A 15670-nucleotide genomic window follows, 5' to 3' on the forward strand; every position below is an offset into this window, starting at 1 on the left:
TTAACTAGTAAGGGTAATATAGTCTATCAACAATTGCTAAATTAATATATAATAAACTATAATTTAATTATTTATTATTATGTAAAGGATAATAATGGATCATATTAATAACTACATAAAAATAAATTTATTTTTACATTAGGATGAAATTGAGTTGGAACTTAAATTATAACTCTCAGTTCATCCATGAACCTATTTTCTTCTCGAGAACACACAATATACACATTTGTTTTGAGTTATCTTTTCAGCGATACCACTATTCACTTAATTCCCACGGTTTTAAATTGTGTTTCTAGTGTCCACAAAGGTTGGCCACTAAAGTAGTTTAATGCTTACAATATACTTTTCAACCATACAACTATTCTTTTTTGTTGTTGGTTCTTCTTTCTAAGTGTAACATTTAAAATTTCGATGTACCACCACAACCACATTGCTAGATTCAGATAAGATCAACGGTGAAAGCCCAACCCCCTCATACCTACTAGTTTTCCCTGGCCTCAAACACTATCTGCTAGATTCTGCTTGTTAAACCATATATTATTGATTGATGAATGATGACCAATGACATGGATTAAAGATGATTTGAAATCATTTTGTACATTGTAAGAGATTATAAGATGGATCAAAGAACCAACATATGCAAATAAGGTTTGAAGAAGTTCAAGATCTTGTCACGTTGCAACTTACAAGAATCCCTTATATTTTTTACGGTATCCAACTTATTCTCAAACACGAAACACAAAAAAGAAGAAAAAAAAGAAGAAAAAAAAAAAGAAGCAAAACCAAAACATCAACCATTACATTATAGTAACTTCGACTAATCAACCATAGAGCTTGGATGGTAACCGCGGGGTCAAGATCACCTCCAACGGCTTCTTTTTAGGAATAGTCATTCCAGGGCTTTCGGTCATGTCCACCTGAAGACCTCCCGGTGAACTAATATCAAAAGAATGAACCAAACGAGCCAATGTCAAGTGAAGCACTTGGAGCCCAAAGTTGAACCCAGGGCATGAACGGCGACCTGTCCCAAAAGGCATGAGCACAAACTGTTGTCCTCTAAGGTCCACCTGCTCATGGTCTGAGCCGGCCATAAACCTCCCGGGCTGAAATGCAGATGGGTCACTCCAAACCGTCTAATCCCTTTGAAGCTTCCAAATGTTGACAATCAACTGAGTGCCGGCTTTAACGTTATACCCCGCGACAGTGCAGTCTTCCGCCGCCTCCCTTGGCCCTAGAAGTGGGCCCGCTGGATATAGGCGCAAGGTTTCTTTAATAACAGCTTGGAGAAATACTAGGTTTGTGATGTCGGATTCGTCAACTTGTCTATCTTTGCCTACGATGGTGTCTAGTTCATTTTGTAGTTTCTTTAGAGCCTCGGGATGATTTAAGAGTAGTGAAATCGCCCATGTTAGTGTTCCTGATGTTGTGTCACTGCCTCCTAGAATCAATGCCTATAGACAACATTTAGATGAAACGACAACTATATATCAACAGTTATCTTTATCAACTAGATATGCAAACGAGCCGAATTAGGGTGGACACGGGTTCGGCTTATTTATCTTAGCGAGCTGAAATGTTAACCTGAAGCTATATCATTTATATTTTGATTTTATTTTTTCTTATTTTTACTCATCTGGATATACTTAATAAAAACAAAACAAAAATACAAAAAATACTTTAAACATAACATAATTTATTAACGGAAAATCACGTGAATAGATTCTTAATCTTTTTTCTTTAATTAAATATATTGGCTTTTGGTCCTTTAAAAAGAGAGATACAAAACCAAACAGTCACAAAACGTAGATAAGCCTCACCGACTAATATTTAGCTGTCATATATAAAAAAAAAAATTTAAAATACCAAAAAAAGAAATTATAAGTTATTTATATAAAAATTTAGGTTATAATTTATATATTAAAATCTGAGTTTTAATCTAACGAGCCAATGAGCGAGCTTATCTTGGCCCTAGCTCAGCTTGTTTAGAACCCCTGTCGTCGAATGAGCCAATTCGAGCGAGCTTTCTACAATCTATTTTCGAGCGAGCCTCAAGATCACAAACATATCTTTAATTCATAACGGAAATTCACAAACCCACTAATCCTATTTCTTAAATCTACAAACTAGTCATGGAGTCGAATAATACTATTATCGACACAGATATATAACTTACCAAACATGTAGACTTGATGCTAGTATCCGAATCATGCTCCATATTCGAGAGTTGCCCTTCCTCTTCAAGCGACAACATCACATCTATAAAATCCTTAACATTGTCTTTATCATGTTTTAAATCCAACTTCCTCTTTTGCCTATGCTCCTCAAGCCACCCACCAAGCACCAAATCCAAATCTTTAGCTGTCTTCTTCATCTCCTTCTCGTACCCATGCAAATCCAACCACCAAAGACACGGTATCGCATCCGACACAACAAATATACCAATCAACCGAAAGAATTCGCTAATCGCCTTCTGGCACTGCTCCGCCTCATCACCGCCACCTCCCGCCCCAAAATACCGCTTTCCAGCCACCATCATCACAACTATGTTCAACATCATGTGCTCCAGCCACTTATTCATCTCAACAAGCACTGGCCGGCCCGAGTTCTCCATCCACCGCCCGTACAACTCGTTTATCCCCGAATTAATCTCCGAACGCCGGACATCTTTAAACATCTCGAGCCGGCGGGTGGAGAGTAATTCAAGGGTGGCGATCTTCCTCATTTCACGCCAAAATGGGGTGTATGGGGCGAACCCGAAAACCGCATAGTTGTAGCCCATGTGTTTTACGGCTGCGGTTTTCGGGCGGGACGCGAGGGCTTTGTCGTTGATGGTGAAGCAGTCTTTGGCTACTTCCCAACTGCTGACGACGAATGCGCGACGGGTGCCTAGACGGATGTTAAAGGCGGGGCCGTATTTGTCGGCCATGGCGCCTAGCGTGCGGTGGAGAAGCTGATCGCCGCCCCCGAGGAGGTGGAGGTGGCCGATTATCGGCCATGCACCGCCGAGTTCCGGTGCTTCTCCGGCTGGAGATTTGGATTTTGGTCGGCTGGTGGTAATGACATAGAAGACAATTAATGATATTAGAGAAATGAACAACACAATGATTTCAAGTGAGTAATTCATTGTGTGGTGTGATTTGTGTTGTGGGTGGCAAAGTGTAACGTATGGCATTATATATACAGGAGCATTTGGATTCAGTGATAAATAATATTTATTATTCTCCTTTTTTAACATTTGGTGAGGATGATTAATAATAATATATTCATTTAATAAACCAATCAAGTAGAAGTAGTTAAAGAAATTCAATAACTTAAAAGCATAGTGGGCTAATTTAATGGCAATTTAAGCCTGAAGGAATGAAGCATGCCTTACACTAGTCACATTTTTCTTAAGGATTTGTTCGGTATAATTTTTGGGTTTCATGTGAGGGAGGCATTAAGTGGGATTCCTTATTAGATAAACAATAGTAATATGATTACATCATATTGTTATAATTAGCAAAAATGATTTTAGTTATATATAGTATTTACTATCTAAGGTGTAAATGAGTGACTTAGCTGTTGTTTGGTTTTTCAGATGTAAAATATCTACAGTTTATGGATCACATTTACAAACATCTGTAGAAAAAAGGTGAACCAAACCTCTGTCGTCTACAAGGAAAAGATTGTTTGTTTTTTAACGTCTGCAAACTACTAAAATAAATTGGTGGTGGTGTGCAAACTGTGGTAGTGGGTGATGGTGGACAGTGACGTTGGACAGTGATAGTGGTTGTGGTGGTGGTGATGGTGGATGGTGGTGGTAGACACCAGTGGACGATGGTGGCGGACAATGGTGGTGGTGGATAGTGGTGGTGATAGTTGGTGGTAGGCGCCGATCAACAATAGTTGAAGATGGTGGTGGTGGTGATGGTTGTCACATCCCCCCGGCCAAATGAGGAAACATCAGGGCGTGCGTAGATTGAAATCATGCACATGCTATTAAATGTAAAAACTCTTATTAAAATAAACCAACGCATTGTTCAAACCAAACATAATCCAAATAATAAACAAGACATGACACTTTATTTATTAAACTTCTAGGTCTGACTCATCCCCAAAGTGAAACTTTAAGAATCTTCATAACTTAATTTCCATCACCTTAAAAATATGCGAGAGTGTCAACTAAAAATAGTTGGTGAGAACATAGGTTTTAAACTTAAAATAGAAAAATAAGTTTTATGTTGACAACATTCCATATGTGTTAAGTTATTTTGTATACTTTTGTGATTATAACCAAACCTCTGACACATTTAGTGAGCCATCAAAACCACGATTAGACTATTATTTTAATGTTTTAACGAGCTTCGGATTCTGAACACACAGGCCTCTACCCAAGGCCTAAGTGGGAGGGTCGGGCTAATAGATCTATCATCATACTACCACGGGCTTAACAAGTTAATGGTTGTACATGCGATTAAGTATACACTTGTAATGATCACACACACTGAATATCATGAAATAAAGCTTAAATAAAATAGCATATAAAACAAATTGATTATGCATGTTTTCCAACCCAAAGTTTAAAACGTTTAAAGGCATGTAAAAGGGGCTATGAACTCACCTTGCTTGTTAGATGAACACGAACAAGAAGTTGTTGAACCGGTCTCGGGATGCCCTAGATTATGTTTGAGATTTATTTTTAGAAACCGAGTGGCGTGGACTAGATTTGTAAAATAACAAAGAAAGAAATTCGATCAAAGTTATGTTAGTTCTTGTGACATGTGACATGCTTTAGCCTAATAGGTTCCAACACTCTTATCGCCCCCTCCAGGAAAGTAACCAGGTCCAGTGTCTGATTGGATATATTCGCATTATTTTCCTTAGATTAAATAATCCTTTTGTCAAGGGTTTGAATCGCGGCGATGTCCCCCTTCCAGTTACTACATGTCCGCCACATTGAACTTAAACTTTGGTGAGATGAAAAATAAAAAATAAAAAACAATCGAAAAGACCACATCTTAAAAATATATAAAAAAACGAGGTTTAACTTGAAATATTATATAGTTTTGGGTGTGATTTGACATTTATGAAACTATATGGTTTAAAGTGTAAATATTATAGTTTGGAATGCTTATTAACATTTGTGAAAGTATAAGGTTTAAGTGGAAATATTTAAGTTTAGGATATTTATTGATATTTATTAAATTTTAAGGACCAATTATGCAAATATTATAGTTTTTAGTTATGATAACATTATGAGTTTTTGAAGATCATAAGAATATTCATAATTATTCATGGAAAATTATACTTTTGATCCAAGATCTTGAAAAATAATTGTGGTTTCTTGAATTAACATGATCATCATAATCTTTTGAAGCAAAAAGTAAGGTTTTTATTAACAATTTATAATAATCATGATGAGGATATATAAACAATTATGAAGATTAAAAAGAAAACTCAAGAACATAAGAACAAACTAAGAGAAACTCATAAGAACAAAATCAAAATCAAAGAAATATGAAAAACAAAAAAAAACATGTAAACTTACTTGATTATGCCAGAGAAAATGAGATTTGGTATGAAAAATAATGAGAATGTGAGACTCTATATATAGGCCAAAAGTTGGTTTGAATGCGATTTAGATAGAGATAAAACTTGTTTAAAGATTAGGAGATAACCTTAATGATAATAATAATTATAATATCAAAAATAAAAACAATTCAACATATGGAGATTCAGAACACCTTTTTTTCAAATTAAATGAACTAGATAAACTTACTTGAGAAACAAGGTCAAGTAGAAAGTTCTAGAATGTTCTAGTGTTTTAAAGGAATATCTCATAGAATACTAACTTTCAAAAGTATTCCATTTATGTCACTGATGCATATTTTCCCCAAATCGGGTCACTAAATCTTCAAATTAAGTCTCACTGATTTTTTTATGCATCAAGAAAGAAGTAGAGGATAAGATGTGTGGCCAGAATTTTCAATATATATAGTTAAAAATTTTAAAAAAATGTTAATTATCTTAAAATTTAAAAATAAAAAATAAAATTCACGTCGCCACTCAGCGTCAACTTAAAAGAAAAGATAAAAAGATTTCCTATGTGAAACAAAAAAGACAATGGCTAAAAAACATGCTAAAACCTTTAATTTAACAAAATATGAAAGTTGAGTGACTTAATTGGAACACTTTTTTAAGTTGAGTGATTTAATTGGAACAATTTTGAAAGTTGGTTACTATTATTATATGAAGTTGCCCCTTTTTTTTTAATCATATGACTAATTTAAATACTTAGGATAAAATTAATAATAACAAAATATATTATTACATATTATAAAATATTAATCTATGCATTTCGGTTCAACATTAACGATTAAGCATGCTTATGATGAAATGAACATAGGATCGTATAATTACGCATATAAAGATCATGTTATTCAATAAATAACATGTAATTCAACACTAATAAATGCAGACGATGAAATAAATACGAGAACTTCATTAAATATGAGTGCAAAAGGCAAATGATTTATGCAAGAAATTTCATAGATGTTATAGTGGTAGATGGTGGTAAGCGGTTGTGGTGGTAGACGGTAGTGATGGTAGATGGTGGTAGACAGTGGTGGTGGAAACGATGGGTTGCAAGTGAGGTTGGATGGTGGCTAAAAATTAGGGTTTTAGTTTTGGAGAAGTAGGATTTCTTATTTTTGGCATAAATAGCCCTTGTAATTTTTGGAGTACACAATCTTTACCTATATTACACAAATAGCCCTTTAAGAGATAAAAAAGACTAAAATGATCTCATGTGCAGTGCACATATGACGACTTAACTGAAAATCTTAACATCCGTTAATATAAAGGACAAAAGGGGAGACACTCTGTCATTTAAAAGATAGAGTGAAATTGAACTATTTAAAGGCCCCGATTCATAAATTGGCTATGTCTAAAAGACAAAAATAAAAAGGAATTTTGATTTATAATAACTAAAATGTTGATAATAGTGATTCAAACTCGAACTTGAGCCTCAAATTAGTTAACAAACGAGATGGAGCTTGAAAATATACTTAGAAGTCAAATTTGATCTCCGCGTTTTGGACCTATTTATGCGTAGTAACTCGGAATAATCAAGTTTTCTTTATAGGGTGTAAGTTTTACATGCAAAACAGCTCAATTTTAAATAATTTACAAGTCTAAAGATTATAAAATGTTGGGTCTTTTTATAATGATTTGAATTACAAATAAAAAATTATGTTCAGATTACTTTTTCATCCCGAAATCCAAATAAATAGAGGTGTAAAGTCAAAGTATATCTTGGTGATTCAAAAACATATTTTGGTGAAATCGTTTTGATCCCATTCGCCAATTTGAAATTGGATTGAGAATATATTCTATTGAAACATGTTAAGCCGAACTCATATCAAAATATCAATCCCAGGATAAAAATTTCACAGGGTTGGAAGATGGTCGGTGTCAAAATTTCAAAGAGGTCGATCATGATTTTAGCGCGCGCGCACACACACACATATATATATATATATACACTAGAAGGATGTCCGCGCGATGCAGCGGGAAACATAGACTTGGTAATCACGTAACAAGTTTATGGGTGTTCATTGTCTGGTTTGAAACCGTAAAACTGTTCAAATCGACCATTGGTTTTGTTTCACGGTTGAATTTTTTCATTAACTTTTGGCCGGTCATTTTCAATCTTCAAAGTTTAGGTTTCAATTTTCGACGACGATAACCCGTTACTAACGGTTTGACCCACGGTTTAGTTTAAAAACCATCAAAACTAGACCGCAAACGCCCTTAAATAAAATGCTATTTTTTTAACTGAAAAAAAAAATATAACAATATCATACTCAAATTAAAGAAGAAAATATGCTTGTGTTTTTGGTGCAATTTTTTTCCATTATTCTTATATGTTGTTATTGGTTAAAAAAAAAACTTGTCAGTAACCTCGTTGGTATAGTGCGCATGTGTAATAGTGTGCATTGCATATATGCAAAAGTGTTTGTATTGCATAGAATACAACACTATTACATATATTTGATACACACTATTGTATATATGCAATATATGACTAATACACACATCGAATACACATTAGTACGTATGTGCAATACAACATTAACGCACATGTGCACCACATCGACTTTTATTTTATTATTATTTTTTTCCATATAATACAACACTACTACACATATACAATACACAAATATTGAATATATGCAATAAAACACTATTAAACTCAAAAATACACAGTAATACACATGTGTCATACAACGGTATCACACAGTAATACGTATGTGCATTACATGGGTTTTTTTTTATTTTATTTATTTTTATTTTTTTATATTTTTCGAGTGAAATATAAGAATAATAGCTAAAACAGAATTTTGAAAATATTTTTTTATTTTTAATTAAAAATAATTCTTTGGAAGTTTTTAGGAGTTTTTTAGTTTTCTCTCTAAAGATAAGTTTTCTCTTGATCCTCTCCCTATATATATATATATATATATAGAGAGAGAGAGAGAGAGAGAATGGATCTTTTGAGAACCATGTTTAGTTTTAAGACTGTGACATCTGCCCGATCCGACCCGACCCAGGTACCCGTTTTCTGATCCGATTCTTTTTATGATTTAAAATTTAATTATTTTCTTTTAAAACTTGACATTTAAAATATATATATTACTAATAATATTTTCCTTCCCGCCTCTCCCTCTCTCTTCCTTTCCGCCGTCCCGCCTTCTTTTCCCTCTTGTTGCCGTCCCGCCTCTTTCTCTCTCTTGTCGTCGTTCCGCCCTTAAGCCTTGAACCCCCCCCCTTCTCTTTGTTGTCCTTTGTTTCTTCCCGCCTAAGGTTGTCTGCGCAGCTCCACGCGCTAGACTCCTTACAAGGAAGCCTGCGTGAAGATTGACTGTTCCTGCGTTACGCGCTAGGGACTGTAGTTCTTCCCGCGGCGCGCGCTAAGGTTTGTTCTGTCTGCCTTCGCCCTCGCGCGCTCAATCTTCTCGTGTGCGCAGCCTCTCGCGCGCGCAGCTTTCTCGCGCTGTCTTGTGTCCTTTCTTCTGTTTTAACTTGCTTGTTTGCTTTTGATATCTTATCTTTTGTGCTGTTGACCTAACCTGTCTTATGTCTGAAAAGCCACTTTTGGCGCAGCATGCGCACCAACCCCATTGGTTGGTAGGAAAAGTGACTGACATTATCTTTTGAGATCTGCTTTTCCCATGCTTGACCAGTACCTTTATCTGACCCTCCCATGCCTGTTTACTGTTACCTGTCAGCTTTTTCTTTGTCCCCTGCAGCTGCCATATCTTTTGATACCCTTTTTGCTTTTGTTATCTTTTGCTTGATCATGTTGAAGATCTTTTCCCCTTTTCTAGGGATTGTGTTCCCTAGGGTTTCCCTATAAATAATAATGTTAATTTCCTAACACTACACACACAAAGCACTTAAACTCTCCTGTTCTCTCTTGCTCCTTGCCGTTGTTCTTCCTCAGCCGCCTCCCTCTCTGCCTCTGTCTTCCTCCCTGTTCTGCCCTGCTTTTCCGGTAATATATATTATATATAATAATTTACTTATTAATTATGCTAACTTATAATCAAGACTTAAAACAAATCATTAAAACAATAATCTTATTTATAGGTTAACTTGTGCTTGATTAAAGTTGATTCTTGCTTTATCTTACACCGCACCGTTTATCAAGTGAGTAATCTCGTACCTAATCCCTTTTTATTTTTAATGTTTTGGGATGTTCATGTGTTCATACAAACTTAGAGTCTTAAACTTGTTTATGAACTTTAGTCGCGCAGTATCCCATGTGTTGAGGACGTTTACTTGGCTGTTTATTTGTATGTGTGTATCATTAACCGCTTTGTTCGGCCTATTCCGAAGTTTTCATGGATCCATTAGATGAACACGGGAGACCTATCGTTTACGGTTTTCTTTGTTTACACTTGCACAGATGTTTTATTGTTTTTGTGCTCATTTGGGAGCACGGATTGAACTATGAACTATGATCTATTTAGGCTTGATCACAATCTGATTTCACCCTTGTTAAACACCAGACATACACGTGTTGCGCGCAGTAATTATTGTTATCTATTATCTATTAAACTTGATTTATCACCAACAAGCAAGTGTTTAACGTTTTACTTTAACACATGTTCAGGTTTGCTGTAGCTACATTTGGAGCTTGTGGACACGTAGGACGTTTTCACTTTTGGACCTAGATTAAAATGTATCAAGACAAGTTATTGTTGTTCGAATATTTTGCCTTATAATATATTGATTTATGTTGATTTGTTATCTTGTGTTTACGTTGCGCGTGCGCGAATGAATATATTTATTAAATATTGACACCCAATAGTGTCACGAGTAATGAAACAATATGTGGCGCCCCGATGTATAATCCGCCTTTGGTCGGGGTGTTACAAAGACCACCCCCATTGGTGAAATGATTTGGGTTGAAACACTATTTGAAAAATAAACAAATTATAAAATTCATCAAATATGGCTAAACCGGTTTGCTCTCACAACCTAGTTTGCCAACTTCCATGATGGTCACATGTCATTCATGTATTGGTTCACATTTTAATTTATTTTTCCTTTTCTTTTCATACTAATTAATTTTAACAAAAATTATTTTTCCTTAATAACTTTTAAATAAGTTTTAAAAAAAATCTAAAAACACAGTATTGTTTAGTTTTTTTTTGTGAACACACAGGTGTAAATTTTATTAAAAAACATAAGATTGCACAAAAAATATATTTCTATAATAAGTTAAATATTAACCATTACTGATATACATTATCCGACACTTGTCAACTCCGTATTGGTTCATAAGATTTTTCGGATAAAACTTATTATCTAAACAATCTAACATTATCTGATTAAATATTTTTAAATTAAATATATATTGGTTATTTTTAAATAAAAAATTATTTTTATATTTATGAACACTTTTAATAAAAAAACAACAATTATTAATAAAATAACAATTATAAATTATATTTATTTAATAAAAAAATATTGAAGTTGGGTGTTAATGAGTGTGAAAAGTTTGGGTTTGGTTGGGTTGGGTATGTGGAAGATAGAGAAATTAATTTTATAAGAAAGTTTCGGTTGAGGTGGTTTGTGAATGGGAATGGTTAAGAACTTAAGAACTCCATTTTAGGTCACACATTTAATTAAATGGATTGGAATATCTGGTTGAGATTAAATCTGGCAAAAAAAGTCAAAGTATGAGAGAGAATAAAGATATAAGTGGTTACACTAATTTTTACGTCTGTTATAAAAATGTAAAAAGTCGACTCGGTGCGTAAAAAATTCTGTAATTTTTTTAAGTGTATGTAACCTACATATATTACGCATGTGTAAAAAAAATTCTAAAAAAAAAAATTGTTACACTGAATTCTTTCGAGTTCTTAAAATTCTAAGTGGTTCTCATTTGAAATCTCCCCTGTATATATATATGGGAGAGGGTTATCCTAGAAACAAGTAGGAAAAATCATAGCTATTGGATCATGTTAATCAATGGTTGAAATTTAAAATTACCAACCCGACATAATTTCCTAGAATTACTCTTTCACCATTATAACTAACATAGTTTCCTAGAATTGTTCTTTCACAATAGGTTGTAACGCCATATGTCAAAAATCTATTGATTCTTACCATTCCTAAGAACCTCTTTATTTTTATTTGAACTATTTTCTATATATATACATATGTATGTATATAGGGGAGAGATATTTTGAGAACCTTGTTGAGTTTTAAAAGCTTAAGAACTTCATTCTTGACCACACATTTAATTAAATAGATTAGATTATGTGGTTGAGATTAAATGTGATTAAAAAATTAAAGTAAGAGAGAGAATAAAGATGTACGGTGATTACACTAATTTAAACGTCCGTACACCTATGTAATAAGTCGACTTGGTGCGTAAAAAATTGTGTAATTTTTTTACGTATATGCAATATTACGTATGTGCAAAAAAATTCAAACAAAAAATTGTTACGTTGAGTTCTTTCGAGTTCTTAAAACTCAGAGTGGTTCTCAAAAGAAATCTCCCATATGTATGTATGTATGTATGTATGTATATGTAGGGGAGGGTAATTTGAGAACCTTATTGAGTTTTAAGGATTTAAGAACTCCATTCTTGACCACACATTTAATTAAATAGATTAGATTATGTGGTTAAGATTAAATGTGATTAAAAAATTAAAATAGGAGAGAATAAAGATGTACAGTGATTACACTAATTTAAACGTCCGTTACACTTATGTAATAAGTCGACTCGGTGCGTAAAAAATTCTGTAATTTTTTTACGTACATGTAACCTACATATATTACGTATATGTAAAAATAATCAAAAAAGAAATTGTTACGTTAAGTTCTTTCGAGTTCTTAAAACTCAAAGTGGTTCTCAAAAGAAATCTCCCATATATATATATATATATATATATATATATATTTAGAAAAAAAATTTCACACGCTTCAGCCGACACCTACACCTTACGCCAGTAGGCCTGTCACTTTTACCCGTAACCCGAAACCCAACCCGAGAAAACCCGTACCTGAACCCGAACTAACTTGACCCAAAAAACCCGAACCCGAGAAAAGACTAACCCGAACCCGTACCGAAGTAATTCGAGTTCTTGGGTATGATTTATAGGTTTCGGGTTAACCCGAAAAACTTGAATAAGCATTTAGTTTTGAAATTAAATATATTTTTAGGTAAAATAGGCTAAGTCTTAGCCACTAAAGTTATCAGAATCCAACCTAATCGACTGTTGTCATTCCAACTATTATGGGTCGATTGTTATTGTTAATTTATATTTTTCATTTATTACTAATAGCAACCATAATCGAACAACCAAATCCACGCCCGACTGAAGACGATTATGGTTCGAGTTGGTTTTACTCTTCTTTTGAATTGTTTTATCAATTTATGTTGGTTTATTATTTGATTATTTGCGTTACGGGCAAAGAAGAATACGTTGTTTTAATTTGGAAAATTGGAAGTAAATAATCCCACCTTTTATGTATTGGCCAATAATAATCCCACCTTTAAAAATCACTAGCAATGGTCCCACCTTTTAACTATTTTTGTCTTACCGGTCATCCGTTAAAAAATACTTAACGTCGTTATGTTTTTCCCCTAGTTCTCAAACCGATGTTTTAGGGCTTTTGATCGGAAGAACGATATGAGTCGACTGATGTAAAACTTATTTCGAAACGGTGATTCAAATGGCCTGATTTTTGTTAATTGGAAATTCAAGCACCCGAATTGAAACATTGTTTCGTCGTTTGGATCACCCTTTCGAGATAAGTTTTACATCGGTCGACTCGTATCGTTCTTCCGATCAAAAGCCCTAAAACATAGGTTTGAAATTAGGGAAAAAACATAACGACGTTAAGTATTTTTTAACGGAGGACCGGTAAGACAAAAATAGTTAAAAGGTGAGACCATTGCTAGTGAATTTTAAAGGTGGGATTATTATCGACCAATATACAAAAGGTGTGATTATTTATTTCCAATTTTCCTTTTAATTTTAGCATTGCAGTTTTTTATTATTTTTATGTTTTTGGTTTTGTTTTCTTTTCTTTTCTCGGATACTCGAAACCCGATTAACCCAACCCAAAAAAACCTAACCCGAATTACCCATACCCAAAAAACCCGTGAGAGATTTAGGTTGGGTTTAGGATCAAGATTTAAACTGTTGAAACCCGAAGAACCCGACCCGAAAATCCCGAAACTCGAAAAACAAACCCGAAGAACACACCTATACGCCAATGTTTCAAACCGAACCAAATTATTATTTTCTTTAAAACCCGGTTTCCAGTCTAACACTGATACGGATTCCCCATGATGCACAACTATTAGCTCCACGTTCTCTAGTCAATCCCATGATTATTTGCATTAGTTGGTTATTTCCTTTATTTTAGGTATTTCAATTCCTAGAAGTATTAGTGGGTAGTTATACCACTAAACCTATCTTCCTTATTTCATGCATTATTTACGTATTGTAAGCCTATAAAAGGCATGTTTGGTTTTTAATGGAGAACATGAAAAATTTGATTAAAACAAGTCTCTTTACATTTAGTGTTATTTTATTTTAGAAGGAGATTAGCCAATCTCGAACTTGGCCTCTATCATTTGGTGCTTTCATTCCTCGAATCATGCCTCCCCGCAAAGATACCACATCCACCGACGATCCTCTGTAGGCTCTTCTCGAAAGGTTTGACCAGTTCCTTTCAACTAATGCCCAAATCACAACCCAATCTTTTGCTCAAGCCAAAGCTCAGTTAGAAGCCCTGCAGGCTGCCATGAACCAGCAATTGGAAATCTCTAATAAGCTCCTAACTGCCTTTGTTAAGGACAAGGACGCATCATCTTCTTCCAGATTCGATTCTTCGTCCTACAACCCACCACCACCTCCACCACCGCCACCCCGTTACCGTGCGCCACCACCACCAGCACCCGGTAACAACCAGCCCCGCCCTCCTAAAGTTCCGCTTCCTACCTTTATTGGGTCTAACCCGTTAGATTGGCTCTTTCAAGCCGACAACTACTTCACCTACTACAACATTTCGATGAACCAACGTCTCTCCATTGCTGTTTTCTACTTCACTGGAGAAGCACTTAAGTTGGCACAAGCACTTGGCGGCCAACGACTTTTGGGAACGTGGACGGAATTTTCCTGTGCATTGGAACTCTGTTTCGGACCTTCAACTTACGAGAACCATGCCACTCTTTTTAAGCTCGTTCAAACGTCCACTGTGAAGGCATACAAAACCGAGTTTGAGAGGATTAGCAATCGTGTTAGCAGGTTATCTCAAGAGGCCTTAAAAATTGCTTTGTTTCTGGTCTTACACATGACATTCAAACTGAGATGGCTATCCTTAAGTCTATTACCCTTCCACAATCGTATGGGCTTGCTTCTTTGATCGACAACAAACTTAATGCCGGCATTGCTCCAAACATGGTACCAAGTTCCACTCAAACTCCTGCGCAAACCGCTTCCCCGTCCCTAAAGCGCCTAACTCAAGTCAAAATGCAAGCCAAGAAAGCCGCCGACATTTGTTTCCATTGTGACGAAAAGTTTAACCTCGGCCACCATTGCAAAACCCGAGTTCTTATTGTTTGAACTGGCACCCGAACCGCGATGGGCTGCCTTGGCTGCACCAGTTGTGGGTCGTGAGGACACGACCTGTTTTAATGAGGCGGGTATTGATGCGGATTCGCACATGATGCATAACTATTAGCTCCATGTTCTCTAGTCAGTCTCATGTTTATTTGCATTAGTTGGTTATTTCCTTTATTTTAGTTATTTCAATTCCTAGAAGTATTAGTGAGTTGTTATACATCTAAACCTATCTTCCATATTTCATGCAGTGTTTACGAGTCTTTTTACATTTAGTGTTATTTTATTTTAGGAGATTAGCCAATCTCAAACTTGGCCTCTATCAGAAACAGTTCGGCAAATCCGATTTTGACTTTCCTTTCCTTAAGGCGACGTTTTAACTTACTAAATAGCTAACTTAACTGATTTGACCTCCGGTAGAGGTGCACAAATCGGGTTTTTTCAAATACCCGGGTTCGGGTGTGACCGGGTATTGGAAAATCCGGTATTGGCAATACCCGGGTCGGGTTCGGGGCCGGGTATTCTCTTTAAAAACCATA

At 35.1% G+C, this 15670-nt stretch overlaps 1 pseudogene; it reads right to left on the reverse strand.

Annotated features, from left to right (window-relative positions):
* Nucleotides 1–821: 821 nt before the first annotated feature.
* LOC143599482 (xanthotoxin 5-hydroxylase CYP82C4-like) lies at nucleotides 822–3174 on the reverse strand (annotated as a pseudogene).
* Nucleotides 3175–15670: the final 12496 nt, after the last annotated feature.

This window comes from Bidens hawaiensis, unplaced genomic scaffold (genome assembly GCF_021521415.1).
Source record: "Bidens hawaiensis isolate Kalapana, Puna unplaced genomic scaffold, B.hawaiensis_p1.1 tig00052238_1, whole genome shotgun sequence".
Lineage (NCBI taxonomy): Eukaryota > Viridiplantae > Streptophyta > Magnoliopsida > Asterales > Asteraceae > Bidens > Bidens hawaiensis.